The following is a 14,039-nucleotide window of genomic DNA, read 5'->3' as shown; positions in this document are numbered from 1 at the left end:
CCAGCCGATAATATATACAGAGATTCCAGAATTGCAGCATAATCCATCCCAGGTTTTATATTGCTCTGAGAGATAAGGGGGTACTTAGGGAAATAGCTAGCAGTTAGTTAAAATATATTGTGCTGTACAGTGTATAATTAAACGTGTCTGCCTGTTTGGCCTCAAAAGCATATTGTCGCTTCTGCTTCTCTCTCTCTCTCTCTCTCTCTCTCTCTCTCTCTCCTTTCAAAGAGCTCCCTATCTTCTGGGACACAGAAGCACATGGATGCTCTTCAAAGCAGGTGGAGAGGGAAGGAGCGAAGGAAGAATGTGCTGATGCTGGAGAAGTCTCAGAGCTTACTAAATTGCTCCCAGCACAGCTTCGCAGGCCCTAAAGGAACAGAGATGACATCATTCTTCTTCCCTTACTAGAGCAACAAAAACACACCTTAGAAGTTCCTGGTCGTGGTCACTGTCATCAAGCACCTTACTAGTCATACCTGATGGTCACTCTACCGGTTACATGTTTTGCCCCTTACGGGGAAGGCTTCTGCTTATGTAATTGCATGGCATCTCCATCTAGATGGTCACATACAATGATCGTCTCTTCTTTTCATGCACAGTCTCAGAAGATGTGGTTCCCTGTGTCTTCCCAGCATGCACATAGTACACACCTGCTGCATAGTACACGCCATACATTTAATGCACACACCCCTCCCACCAAAAAAGAATCTTGGGAAGTTTACCCATCATAGAGTAGCAACCTCCAGCACCTTTAACAAACTACAGTTCTCTTTTTTTGGGGGGGGGTGCTTTTAATGCATGGTGTGTACACAGCCACAGTGAAAAGGAGGGCGGCCGGGTCTATTTGTCACATCTGATGATGTACATACATTTCCCCATTTTCCCCCATCCAAACAATTCTGTGTCGAGAAAATATAACACGTCTCCTAATCTGGAGCGAAGGGGAGTCCATGCTTCCATGAAGAATTGCTGGCAAGAGACTGCTCTTTTTTGTACCCTGTGAGCTGGCTTTGAAAACACCTGGCAGATGGTGCTCCTTCCCAGGTGTCCCTGCCTAATTTACTTTTGCCAAGACAGCCACATCAAGGAGAATTAACCCATGCATTAAGGAAGCTCTGCACCTGGAGGGAAGCCAAGCTGCAGATCTAAGTGTTTCTCTATGGGGTAGTAATGCCTATCCCTCTCAGACAGAAATAGAGTCACTTTTCCCCATTGAGGGCCACATTCCCTTTGAAGTAACCTGCTTGGGGGGGGGCACATACTAGTGGTGAGCAGGCCAGAGCCCAAAGTGAGAACCTTCTCTTCTCTCTCTCTCTTTCATTTCCCTGCTTCCTCCCCCATGCAAAACATAGTCAAGAAGAATTGCACACAATTAATTAAGGGAAAGACTGGAAGTGGCCCTGAGGCTGCAGGTTTCCCACCCCTGCTCTCAGAACCTTCAATTCTCCACTGTTTAGGGGCTATTTTCTTAGACCACGGCATGGAGATAATGGCCATTTCGCTCTTTGTTGTGGAATGGGAAAATCCTGCACAGCAGGAAGAACAGAATAGCTGCGCATATTACTCTGCAACATATTATTAACAGGGCAGGGTACCTGCCACTGTGTTTGCATGAATGCCTTCGGGAAACAGAGGGAAAGTAGGGGGCCATGGTATGCACAAGGGCGCAGAAGGGGTAAGTAAGTAGGTGTGCCCTAAAATACAGCACAGTGTGTACAGTACATTGCCCCCTCTCCCCGCCCCTCTCTCTGAGATGCAGGGCTGGGAAAACTTCAGCTAATGAACTTCTGCCTGCCATGTAGCTAGTAAAAGCAAATGATCTGGCAGTAATATGGCGTTTGAGTTGGATCATAGGGAAAATCAACCCCTATTTCAATCACTCTAGTGATCACTGAATCTGGATCAGCTCCAAGGTTGGGGCAGGGAGGCTTCATGCAAGTGGACCTTAGTGGACCCCTTTAACTATGGGTTGCAAGGGCCCCTGCCCATGGTTCACCCTCTCCTCTCACAGGCAGCCCAGTAGCCATGGGGGGGGGGCAGCACATTAGTGTGCAGCTGCTGCTGCTGTTCTGTTTATGTATGTATTTATAATAACTGCCTACTCATAAAAATATTGTGACAGTGTACAAAAACAACCATTCAAACATCATAAAACCCTAGCATGAAAAAGTAAGAAGCAAATGACCAGCACTGAATCAAAGTCGTTCTCTAAAAACAGTGGGCAAAAAATTGATTTCTGCATGTGACACCATATCAGAACTGTGGGTGCCTGGATGATTTCAGCAGGGAAAGTGTTCCAAGTGACTTGTGTAGTTTTCCTTCTCACAGAGCTACAATTCCCAGCATCCTTAACAAACCACAGTTCCCTCCTTTGGGGGGAGGTCATGTGCTTCAAATGTATGGTGTGGGTCTGCCCAAAGTTTGTGGCTGTTCCTCTACTGCTCCTCCTCAAAATTGCCAGTGTCTTCACTTGTCCACCCTCTGCAGGAGAAGACAGGTAAGTGGAGGCAAGGTGGAGAAAGAGCAGAGTAGCAGGACATGATCCACATGGTCATCGGCCTTCTACCAAGGTGAAGGAGAGGTTAAATGTACAGGTGGCAGCAGCCACTCCTTCTCTTTGAGGGGAGGCAGTCAACAGGTGCTCACCATGTTGATCTCTGGTGCCAAACCAGCACTGTATTATGAATGCCATGGATAAGGAACCTGCAGCCCTCTGGATATTGCTGGGCTATGGATCCCAACCCCTCTGACCTCTGATTCTGCTGGCTGGGGCTGGTGGGAGTTGGGGGTCCAACAACATCTGGAAGGCTACAGGGTCCCCAATCCTGTGGAAGGGCTTAGCGTTCTCCCCAAACTAGTACAGTGGTACCTCGGGTTTCAGGTTAAGAACAGACCTCCAGAACGAATTAAGTTCTTAACCCAAGGTACCACTGTACTGGTAAATCTGAGTCCAGGCTGTCCCACTGCAGCGTGAGAGCTCACATGACTGAATGCTCTTCCATACAAAGCGAAGCAAAATTCCCCACATATATAAAACTTTTTTAAAAAGGAAGAATTGTTTTTGTAACCTAGGTTTCTCTCAGATATGCTGGTTTTATATGGGTTAGTTTAATTTGTTGTTGGGGGCTATTCCATTGGGTGAGCCAACTGTCTATGTAGATATCAAACCCATAAACCCTAAAATGGTTGGGATGAAGGAAACCTGGAATTTCATCTCATGCATTAAAGCAGGATTCTGTATACTTAAGCACCTCTACACCATGGTCAGAGGCAGTATGATCCTAAATACCGAATGCTGGAAACCACAGCAGAGGAAAGTGCTCTTGTGCTCAGGACCTGCTTGCAGGTTTCCCCCAGCCACCTGGTTGGCCACTGCGAAGGCAGGATGCTAGATTAGATGGGTCATTGGCCTGATCCAGCAGGTTCTTCTTATATTGCTTAGGTGTCCCACATGAAACAGGGCACAACTCATTCATTGCTTTTCAGTTCCCTGTAGATCAACGTTCATTTGAAGCCTGCTTTATTTGTCCAATTGCAGTGAAACCAAAAGCACAAAAGAATGGGAGAGTTAAGGATGATACTGGCTATTAGCTTTAAAAAACCCCACAGCACTATCCAGGCCTGGACCATCACCGTCAGCTTTCTTCTTCTTCTTGCATGTTATTAAGACCAAAAGGGAAGGCATCTGAAAGCCCTCATCCTGCTCACACTCCCCTCCCTGTTAGCTTTCATCACAATCTGCAGCTGCTTCCCCAGTTCATTAAACCCATTATGGCCAGGCTGTCATCATCTGCCTGCTCAAGCCCTCTTCAAAGTAACAGAGAGAACAAGCGGTTTAGCTAGGAGCCTGTCAGCTGCACTCCAAAACAAGGATGGGGAGGAAGCAAACTCCGACTGGATCATTAGGATGGAGACTGACAGCAGCCAAGCCAGGTGACCGCAGAAGCTACTGGAGATATGCGCTGACCTTTCTATAAAGGCACCAGGTGTGTGTGGAAGGAGAAACTCCAGAGAACTGTTTCTAAGGGTACCTTTGTGCGTGGGAGATACTCTCTGATGCATGACCTTTTGGTGGATAGTCTAAAGCAGGTTTCATCTCCTCTGCTCCCCTCCCCTCCCACACTTGAAGTCCTCCAAGCAGACAAAGGGACTCAAGCAAAAATCATATTTCATTAAGAAGGGAGAGGGTGGTAGGGGCAGCTACTATTTGTGAGTAAGGATGGGCAGCCGTGCAGACCAAGTGGAGCACCAAGCACTTGGCTTAGAACTGCTCTTCTCCCTGAAGCATCATGAATGAACCTAACTGAATCAGGACCAGGAAACACCCAGTCCTTTGTTTGTTTGTTTGTTTGTTTGTTTGTTTGTTTGTTTGTTTGTTTTCCATTCTGAAGTCCTGGTACAGATGCAGGATCTGGCCGGCAGGATCAGAACGATCAACAAACTATACAACCAGATTCCAACAAACACTCTCTGTTCAGGAAGAGACTGCAGGAAGATGAAGTCAGCTTTTGCCTACATTTCCAACTTGGCCATATAGGATGGTGCCACGGGGCTACACAGCTTGCAGCTTCTTATGCTTGGTGGCATCTTCACTAGCCAGCAGCAACAATCCAGATCTTTCTCTTTTTTGCATATTAATTTTCAAATTCCTCTTGACTGAAAAGCCGAGTTATTTTTTTGCAAAGTCTGGTCTGCGAAGACAGAACATAAAATTTTCAAGCTGCCAGAGCTAGCTACTTATTACTGTACTATGCATCTTGTTTACACTTCAGTGTGGTGTAGTGGTTAAGAGTGGTAGACTTGTAATCTGGGGAACCAGGTTCGCGTCTCCGCTCCTCCACATGCAGCTGCTGGGTGACCTTCGGCTAGTCACACTTCTTTGAAGTCTCTCAGCCCCACTCACCTCACAGAGTGTTTGTTGTGGGGGAGGAAGGGAAAGGAGAATGTTAGCTGCTTTGAGACTCCTTCGGGTAGTGATAAAGCGGGATATCAAATCCAAACTCTTCTTCTTCATATCTATTCCAGTCTGGTCAGAATCTGAGCTGACCAATGGCCAGCCCCTTCAGTGTAGAATAGGAAGGCAGAAAAGAGGTGAACAAAGGATAGGAGCAACGAAGGATAGGACAGAGCCAGATAGATAGAACATGGCTGCAATCCTGCACCTTTCTTTGTGAATGGAACAGAGAGCCTGCAGGATCAGGGCAAAGCTCCACCTAGTCCAGCATCCTGTTCTCACAGTGGCCAACCAGTTGTCTGTGGGAAACCAGTAGGGCAGGATTTGAGCCCAACAGCCCCCTCCCGTCCTGGGGTTTCCAGCAACTGGTATTCAGAAGCATGGAGGCAGAGTAAAGTTATCTTGGCTTGATGTGACTGATAGCGTCATCCTCCATGAATTTGTCCAGTCCTCCTTTAAAGTCCAATAGTAGTTTAAAGAGAGTACATTGGCTGGATTTCCCATAAAGGGAACCACCCGTTCTCAAACCAGGCACCTTTACACTCAGAGCTTTGTTATCGCACCAGCCACAACTCCCTTTGTCCCAACAGCTTGCTCCTCTTCCTGACCCTGGTGCACAGCTGCTCTCAGTAAAAGCAGAGCTATGCATGGAGGTTTGGGCAAGAGGTGGCTGTGGACAGGACTAGCTCAATACATTTGACTTCCAGGTGGAACAGCATATGGCACCCATACCCACCCACAAATAGCACCCACAAGGCTAGTCAAGTTATCTTGGCACACCCAAAAAAACACACCCACAAACAAAGGCAACAGGAGGAAAAAAAATACAGTGGTACCTCAGGTTAAGTACTTAATTCGTTCTGGAGGTCTATTCTTAACCTGAAACTGTTCTTAACCTGAAGAAGCACTATTTTATCTAATGGGGCCTCCTGCTGCCACTGTGCCACTGGAGCACAATTTCTGTTTTCATCCTGAAGCAAAGTTCTTAACTTGAGGTATGATTTCTGGGTTAGCAGAGTCTGTAACCTGAAGCGTATGTAACCTGAAGCGTATGTAACCTGAAGTGTATGTAACCCGAGGTACCATTGTATATGCAAAGTTGCTGTTATTGATGAAGATAACAATACAATATATTGCAACAATAATACATTATAATGCATGTAGGGGAAAACTTTGTTACTTTTGTACTCTTTAGGCCCCTTCCTCCTTAGCGTAAGTTATTTTGGCCCCAAATCATAGAATTCTACTGGGACTCTTGGCTCAGATGATTCAGCAAAGAATTATGGGATATTTAAAAATTATTTCAGAGCAGCCTTTCCTCAGTTTGGGTCCCCAGATGTTGTTTGACTACAATTCCTATCATTCCTGCCCAATGGGCCATGCTGGCTGGGGCCAATGGGAGTTGTAGTCCAACAACATCTGGGGAAAGGCTGCTCTAAAAGACTTCTTTTAGGAACCTGGCATGATGGTGTGAGAAAAGAAAGTGGAAAACTGACAAGTGATTACTAACAATGGAAATGATGAACAACAACCTGGTCGGAGGCAGTATGCTGAGATTGCTGGGAATCACAAGTTGGAGAGAGTGCTGCTGCACTCACACCTGGCTTGCAGACTTCCCACAGGCATTGTAGATGCTGGACCAAAGAGGCCCTTGGTCTGATCCCTCAGGGCTCTTCTTATGTTCTTACACACGAGAGGAGTTTGATTCCTGCTGACATCGCCAGCCCTCACACCCAGTATCCTTGTCTTCTGTGACCTGCATGCAATTTCCCATGGCATTGGATCATAGAACTGAAGAGTTGGAAGGCACCCTGAACATCATCTAGTCCAACCCCCTGCAATGCAGGAATATGCAGTTGTCCCACATGGGAATCAAACCTGCAACCTTGGCATTATTGGCACCATGCTCTAACCAACTAATCCAACTTATATTCTTATATGTGCACTCTGACTTGCCTGACTTGCCACCACAACTGCTGAGCTGTTCCCAGTACATCCTCTGCTGGACCAGAGAGAAATTTGCCTAGGCTACTGCCATTGCTTCCAGAAGAAGCCAGAGACCTGCAAGTGATGGAGGGCAAACCTGAGTCCGCACAAGAGGGTAGTCAAGGGGCCTTCATTGAAGCGCAGCTACTAATCCCCCCAAAAGGGAGCTTAGGAGGAGCTTGCTGGACTGTGGCTCTGATTCTCCCAGCACACCTTCTGGGATTCCCTTCTGTACAAAGAGCTGTTCTGTTCATATTTCATATCCTCGCTGTCAGCCAGCCAGCTCTGACAAACAGGGAGAGCATTATGAATGCAGCTGGAGGAGGGCAGCCGACACCCCAACGGGCTAGGAAAGATCCTTGCTGCTCAAAGCCTTCTTCCTTGACCTTATTCCAAGGGAAGGGACTCTGTCCTGGGTGGGCAGAAGGGAATGCGGTAGGCAGCATCTCTGCAGTGCTTCCATCAGCCAGGAAGGATTTATTAGTATGGGAAGCGTGAGTTGCAGCAGCAGCAGCAGCAGCAGCATGGCACAGCACTAACTGGGCCGCCTCCAGATGCATTTCACTCCCCTCTCACTGGCCAGGCTGAGCCTCGGCCAAGGACACATTCCACAGCTTAGGGGACAAGAGCGCGAGTGTGTGGCATGGAGGAAAGGAAGGCCTGTGAGCTAGGAGAAGTGGGATTGGCACATAGGCACGAGTCAAAGGGCTCTGTGAGGAGCACTTAAGAGGCGCCCAGCCACATGCAGTTGTTGTGGGAATGTTCTGGGGTGCAGGAGAGGATATATTGACTAATTATATCCTTATCCAACTTGTGCTAACAAGTTCCCAAAATATCAGCAGAGTTTATAGACATTCCCCTTTAAGTTCGCAACGGTAACGCTTGCACAGGTTCGCTAGAACCTCTATAATAATTACTCTGGTAATTTCCCCTTTGTTCCCTCTTAAAATACAAGACACGACACAGTCTTTATAAAAGTATAAAAGAGTTTACTCACGTTCTGTTCACAATATGATCCCAGAAGGTAGGCAGGCTTAAAAAGGTTACATGCACTTAGAATCTATCTTGTAGCAAGATAGTACTGTCCTCTCTTGGCTGGGAGCCAAGAGGGCATGTTGCTCCTTCAGAAGATGAAGATGGCAGAGAGGCAAGAGGCAAGAGGCAAGAGAGAGAATGGCTGCCTGCCCTGTGCTTTTATCATTACCTGCACAGGTGAGGCCACACCCACCTCTGGTCACATGTGGAGGAAGTCCGTCCCCAGGAAGTTTACCTGCTTGCTGGACAGACATCCCTCCCCATGTTCTAACATGTACACTCTAGGAATGTTGTCATTGACTGCTCCTGTGTTTACATCCCACATACCCCTTCTCAGGCAATACAACATTATACAAAACATAAACAACTTTATTCAACCACCCAGAGTCCCAGCTTGACACGTAGATTCTGGAAACTCTCTCTTGGTAGGGGTTTCGTCAGGATGTCAGCAGTCATCTCTTGGGTGCTGCAGTAGGATAGTTCCACAAGTCCATCCTGGATCATCTGGCGTATGTAGTGGTATTTAACCCCAATGTGTTTTGTTCTGGCCAGGAACTTCTCACTCTGCGTCAGCTTCAGGCAACTTTGATTGTCCTCTAGCAAGCTGACAGGCCCTTTTCTCACCAACCCAAAGTCCTTTATGAGTTGATCAAGCCAGGCGATCTCTCTGCAGGCTTCTGTTGCTGCAACGTATTCTGATTCTGTGGAAGATAATGCTACACAGCTCTGTTTATAACTGCCCCATGAAACAGGTCCATCACCAAACATGAAAACATGACCACTTGTTGATTTATAATCAGCATTATCCCCAGCCCAATCCGCATCAGTATACCCAACCAACTTAGGGTCTCTGACGGCTGGTAACCTTAATTTACAATTCATGGTACCCTTCAAATATCGCACCACCCTCTTTACACCTGCCCAATCATGCTCAGTGGGAGAATTCACTTTTCTGCTAAGAATCCCCACAGCATTTGCTAAGTCAGGTCTACATGTGGTAACTAAATACAAAAGTTTACCAATCGCCGACCTGTAGTCATTGTTGTCTGGCAACTGCTTCGAATCCTCCTGATTCTTCAGGAAGTCAGTAGCCATCGGTGTAGCAACTGGATGTGCGTCTTGCATCTGCATGTGCTCAATCAGCTCGTGGATCTTCTGTCTTTGGCTGAGAAGAAATGAGCCGTCCTCTTCTCTTTCCACCTGGATCCCGAGGTAGTACTGGACATCTCCTAGCTCCTTGACCTCCACCTCTTTGCTAAGGTGTTTTACTATCTGTGTATAGTCTTTCTCACTTGCTGTGGCAATAATCAGGTCATCAACAAATGCTAAGATATATGAGAATTGTCCATTATTTGACTTACTGTACAAGCACTTGTCAGCGTCGCCTTGCTTGTACCCAAGTTGCGTCAGCATTTTATGCAACTTCTGGTTCCAGGCTCTAGCAGCCTGTTTAAGTCCATAAAGTCCTTTCTGGAGTTTGCACACTAAATGTGCCTCATGTGGTTTCACAAAACCTTTGGGCTGTTTCATATAGATTTCTTCAGAAATCTGCCCGTGTAGAAAAGCGGTAGCAATGTCTATGTGTTTCACTCTCATTTTCTTGGAGGCTGCAATGCTTAAAAGCATTCTTACGCTGCTGTACCTCACGGTTGGTGCAAAAACTTCATCATAGTCTTCACCAAAACGCTGTGAAAATCCCTGTGCTACAAGTCTAGCTTTGTAGCGCTGCACTTCTCCTTCTGACCCCTTCTTAACCTTGAAAACCCATTTACTGCCAATGGCCTTCTTACCGGGAGGCAGCTCAGTGAGTGTCCAGGTCTTGTTCTGATGCAGTGCATCCATCTCCTCCTGCGCGGCCTTCCTCCAGAGACTGGCTTCTGCAGCTGGCATCTCCTGTATCTCTTCCCAAGTGGAAGGTTCTTGTGGAAACGCCGACCCTGCAAAGTAGGACAACCGTAATGGTGGGACACCTTTGTTGGTTCTGGACGAGCGCCTGACCTCTGGTTCTGCGACCGCATCAGCTTCCTCATCCTCCTCCAACGCAGGCATGTCCCCATCTGAGTCCTCATCTTCGTCTCTGGTGCCGCCAGGGTTCTGGTCCTCTGCGTCTTCTGGTGCGTCGCCTGTAGGGGGCGCTGTAACACTTGAAGGCAGATTATTACTTTGTGGGGTCTCAAAAGGGAAATATACAAATTCTTGAGTCCTTTCTGACTCATCTGAAGAATCCACAACAGTGTTCTTAGTGTCTACCTTTCCATATTCATCAACATAAACCGCATGGTATGCATTTGTCTTACCAGTTTGTAAGTCCATAATTCTATATCCTTTGCCTCCAGAGGCGTATCCCACCAGGATACCTGCTTTTGCCCTGGAGTCAAGCTTGTGTCTGTGTTCCTTGGGCACGTGGAAGTAACACGGACTTCCAAACACACGTATGTGCGACAGATTGGGAGCTTTCCCATGCCAAAGTTCAAATGGTGTGCGCTCTGCACCTTTAGTTGGCAGTCTATTCTGCAAATAGACCGACGTGTACACTCCTTCGGCCCACAGCTTCTGTGGCAAACATGCATCCTTTAGCATGCACCTTGTCATGTCCATAATGGACCTAAACTTTCTCTCAGCTATGGCATTCTGCTGTGGTGTGTAAGGAATTGTGGTTACATGTGCAATTCCTTCCTTGGCCAGGAGAGCCTGCATTTCATTTGAGCAGTACTCACCTCCATTGTCGCTCATTAGCACAGCTGGAGCTCTTTGGAATTTATTCTTGACCATGGCAATGTATTCCTGGAGCTTGTCCACTGTCTCACTCTTCTCTTTGAGAAAATATACAACACAAAATCTTGAAAAGTCATCCAGAAATATTAAAATATATCTATTCTTTCCCAGTGAGGGAACATTCATGGGTCCACATATGTCAGTGTGCACTATGTCAAGCACTTTGTTGCTTCTTTGTTCTGCACAACGTGGAAATGAAGGTTTTACAGCCTTCTCAGTAATACAGCTTATGCACTTTGCTGGAGCTTTGTTGCTCTGCTTTACCTGCAAACCTCTTACAAGATCTCTTTTCTGTAGATCCAGGATGACGTTGGTGTCTCTATGTCCAAGCCTTCTGTGCCATAGGTCCAGATCTGCTTCATCCTTCTGGCTGGAATGTGCCACTTTTGCAGACTGATTCTCTGAAAGATCAAGCTCATATACACCATTGATTAGCTCTGCTTGAGCAAACACTTTGCCATTTCTAGTCACTTTACATTCTCCATTTCCAAATGTGATCTGGAAACCTTTCTTGTCCAAAGTGGACACGCTGATTAAATTGCAGCTCAGCTCTGGTACATACAAAACTCTAGAGATTGTGTTCTCAATGCATTCATTGTTTATATTGCATTTCAGACTCATGGAACCTGCACCTTTTGCTTTAACAATGTTCCCATCTGCAATTTCAATTTCAGATCCTTCTTCATCATTTATCTCATTAAAATAGTCCTTTTTATACGAAAAATGTGAGCTGGCACCTGAATCAATTATCCATTTATTACGTCTATTTTCACGATTCTGGACAGCTAAATTCCTTTCTTGCAGTAGCCATGTGCATTCGCATTTCCCCTTCTTTTCCCCTTTTGGCTGAAAGGGGTGGGGTTTCTTGGCTTTAGGAGCCTTGCAATTCTTTGCAATGTGTCCTTCTTTGTTACAATTGAAACAAATCACTTTCTTAGGCATCTCTTTGGACTTTGTACATTGCCTAGATGCATAACTGCTGTCCTTGCTTCTAGCATTTCTCACTGGAGATTCAGCTCTATCTCTGCATTCTTCTTTTAAATAACCAATCAAGTCTTTAAAAGTCAGACCTTGTCTATGATCCATCAAACTTACAAATGCGCTAAAGCGTGGTCCAAGTGATGATAACAAAAATGCTATCTTTGTATCTTCATCAAAAGCTTTGGGAGTCAGATCAATTCTTTGAATAATCTCAGTAAACTTGTTGATGTGCTCTGTGAATTCCTCTTTTGAATTCATCCTCACTCTGGTTAATTTACACACCAGGTTTCTGAAGCAGTTTATGCTAGATTCTCCATACACGCGCTCAATATCTCTTAAGATTTGAGATGCATCATCTGTACTATTTATTAATGATAGCTGCTCATCACGAAGTCCACTCAAAATTATGTGTCTAGCTTCGCTGTTCATGCGTTTCCAAGCACTTATCTTGGCTAAAGCTTCCTCAGACGATCCCGTAGGTTGAGGGTTTAAAGCTTCCAAAATGTGCTTATAATCTAAACATGCTATCAAGCGCTGCTTCCAGTGCATGAAATTGTGTTCATTCAGCACAGGCATTCCTAGCTTTGCATCACTATCAAAAGCTGCTCTAGCCATCTTAAAATCCAAAAATTTCAAAATTCTTCAAAATTTCAAAATTTCTCAAAATTTTAAAATCAAAATCTCAAAAATCTCAAAATACAAAACAATTCTTCACTGCCTTGGGTCACTGTGAACTCTGAGGGAAGGGGGGGGGGTTGCTTAATCCCCACTGCACAATGGAACAAAGGACCATGTGCTTACCAGGAAGTTAACTCAGAAAAATACTACTCAATTCAAAATCACAATCCAATGCAATCCTTCAAAAATACGCAGAAATATGCAATACTGGGCCCAATAACCCTTTGTGGGAATGTTCTGGGGTGCAGGAGAGGATATATTGACTAATTATATCCTTATCCAACTTGTGCTAACAAGTTCCCAAAATATCAGCAGAGTTTATAGACATTCCCCTTTAAGTTCGCAACGGTAACGCTTGCACAGGTTCGCTAGAACCTCTATAATAATTACTCTGGTAATTTCCCCTTTGTTCCCTCTTAAAATACAAGACACGACACAGTCTTTATAAAAGTATAAAAGAGTTTACTCACGTTCTGTTCACAATATGATCCCAGAAGGTAGGCAGGCTTAAAAAGGTTACATGCACTTAGAATCTATCTTGTAGCAAGATAGTACTGTCCTCTCTTGGCTGGGAGCCAAGAGGGCATGTTGCTCCTTCAGAAGATGAAGATGGCAGAGAGGCAAGAGGCAAGAGGCAAGAGAGAGAATGGCTGCCTGCCCTGTGCTTTTATCATTACCTGCACAGGTGAGGCCACACCCACCTCTGGTCACATGTGGAGGAAGTCCGTCCCCAGGAAGTTTACCTGCTTGCTGGACAGACATCCCTCCCCATGTTCTAACATGTACACTCTAGGAATGTTGTCATTGACTGCTCCTGTGTTTACATCCCACAGTTGTGCCACTGATCAACGCCAGGAGGGCAGAATTTATCAGTGCCCCCCTGCCAGAGGTTGCCTCTGGTCTGCAGCTCACATTCATGATCTCTAATAGTAATACCTAGCTTTGGACACATGAGGTGCCCTAGAGTGACTGTGACAACCCAGTCAGATGGGTTGAGTACAAATAAATTATTATTATTATTATTATTATTATTATTATTATTATTATTATTATCATCATCATCATCATCATCATCATCATCATCACCCATCTTATTGCTGTGGTTGTAAGTTGTTTTGAACTGCTGTTAATATTGTTTAATTGTTGTAACCCATCCTGGGATCTTAGGCCGGAGGGTGGATAATCAACAACCACCACCACCAAATAAACAGAAAGGCAGTTTTCTGCCACACAGTTCCCTGTCATCACTTTTAGCTTTAAATGTCAGAATTCTATTCCCCCCCCCCCCCCCGCCGCCCCAATGCACCACTATAGAACCTGACCCTGCTAGATCACCTGTTCCTTTCTTTCCAAGGGTACTTGGAACTATGCCTGAAATGTCTTTCTTTCCTCCCACCTTCTGCGTAGCTTCCCTGCCTTGCCAAAGAGATTTCGCCATCATTCCAGCTGAACTCTCCCCCCCCCCGCCCCTCTCCTTACAGCCGCTTTGTGCTTTCTCCGTTGCTGCCTGCAGCTCTAAAGCACTCAGTTGTAGCCAACAGCCTCAATAAATCTTAAGCAGCAGAGAGCAAATGACAAGGACATGGAGGCATCAGAGCCTGCGGCATGAAACCAAACAGGCTGGGGG

General features: G+C 45.8%; 1 protein-coding gene across 1 annotated transcript in view; it reads right to left on the bottom strand.

Annotated features, from left to right (window-relative positions):
- The window catches only part of GOLGA7B (golgin A7 family member B), a 39,262-nt gene that overhangs the window by 24,827 nt on the left and 396 nt on the right, over window positions 1–14,039 (bottom strand). The window lies entirely within an intron of this gene.

This window comes from Podarcis erhardii, assembly GCF_964252035.2.
Source record: "Podarcis erhardii genome assembly, chromosome: 5".
NCBI classification, from domain to species: Eukaryota; Metazoa; Chordata; class Lepidosauria; order Squamata; family Lacertidae; genus Podarcis; species Podarcis erhardii.
Note: the sequence above shows the minus strand (reverse complement) of the source record. Positions and strands in the feature narration are given on the sequence as shown.